A 1,722-nucleotide genomic window follows, 5' to 3' on the forward strand; every position below is an offset into this window, starting at 1 on the left:
ATATATATATATATAGGTATGTATGTGTGTACATATACATATATGCATACACATACACAGAGCATCATTAGTGGTAGAGACTTTAAATATGAATTATATGAAGTATTTATATAAGCACAAATTTCAGACAGAAGAGAACAGGCTCTTCCACAGGCTCTGTAGATTTATTGCAGGAACTTCATAGTAGTGGTTGGGGTAACAGTATTAATAAAATAGGAGATGGAATGTGTAATAGACTTTATTGGGGACAAAACATGTTTCGACCCGTTCTGGGTCTCTTCAGGTACATCAATAAAAAAAGTCTCACTAGAGATTTCTTGAGTCAGCTTACATACTGATATATGTCCATCAAATTTGTGAATGAGTAAAATCAGAGAAAAATTATTGAAACGCTAAAAATTCAAATATGAACATGGAAAGTATACATTCTAGTTTATACATTCATATCTCCTAATCATTATCATCATCATTAAACACCCACTTTTTCATGCTTTCTAAACAAGGTAATATTTGCCCATTACTAGACATGGCTTTCATGGACAGTTGGAAACAAACAACATCACTTGTATGACGGAAACATTCACTTACAACCATCTTGTGATGTTTGGACAAGAGTACACACAAGCATACGCAAATACATACATGATGAGCTTCTTTGAGTTTCCACAAACCACATCCACCCACAAAGCTTTGGTTGGCGCAGGACTATACAAGACACTTGCCCAAGGTGCCATGCAGTGGGACTGAACCTGAGATTACATGGTCGGGAAGAAAGTTTCTCAACCACACAGCCATGCCTGCACTTGCTTGCTTACAATGCACGCATCCATCCACACATCCATACATCCATACATCCATACAAGATAACCTGATCACTTCATGGTTGTTTTATCTTACTGTGAACTGTATGTTATTGTACCTCACTATTTCTGGTGTCCCACATTACATGTTGATGTATCTAGATTCTACTGAATTGTATAATCTGTATGTGTATATGTGTGTGTGTGTATGTAAGTAAAAAAGGGTAAAGACCCCCTTTGGTCATGAATGACCATGGGATTACATCTAGAAAGTTCTCTGAGGCACAAGTCTGGGCAACGTTGTTTATGGAAGACCAGCAGTCAGCCATGCATACCAGCCTCACCTCTCCATGCCACCGATGTTATCCAAAGAAAAGGGAAAGGCTAATACAGCTTGGCATCAGTGATGTCGCAACTCATTTCTACAGCTGAGTGAACTGGAGCAACATGAAATAAAGTGTCTTGCTCAAGAACACAACACAGCCCAGGAATCAAATTCACTATCTCATGATTATGAGCCCAACACTCTAACCAGATCCATCCCCACAACAACACACTCACACACAAATACAGTGGTAATCATCATCATCGTCGTTTAACGTCCGCTTTCCATGCTAGCATGGGTTGGACGATTTGACTGAGGACTGGTGAAACCGGATGGCAACACCAGGCTCCAATCTAATTTGGCAGAGTTTCTACAGCTGGATGCCCTTCCTAACGCCAACCACTCAGAGAGTGTAGTGGGTGCTTCTACGTGTCACCCGCACGAAAACGGCCACACTCGAAATGGTGTCTTTTATGTGCCACCCGCACAAGCCAGTCCAGGGGCACGTAATGGTAGAGAGCTATAATATAGGCAGCTCAAAATATCTGGCAGTGTTGGCTATAGCCTAGTCACCCGTATTACGAACCAGGTGATACA

At 40.8% G+C, this 1,722-nt stretch overlaps 1 protein-coding gene across 5 annotated transcripts in view; it reads right to left on the bottom strand.

The window, feature by feature from the left end:
- Window positions 1-1,722, bottom strand: part of LOC106879197 (threonylcarbamoyladenosine tRNA methylthiotransferase) — a 30,321-nt gene that overhangs the window by 12,534 nt on the left and 16,065 nt on the right. The window lies entirely within an intron of this gene.

This window comes from Octopus bimaculoides, chromosome 8 (assembly GCF_001194135.2).
Source record: "Octopus bimaculoides isolate UCB-OBI-ISO-001 chromosome 8, ASM119413v2, whole genome shotgun sequence".
NCBI lineage: Eukaryota > Metazoa > Mollusca > Cephalopoda > Octopoda > Octopodidae > Octopus > Octopus bimaculoides.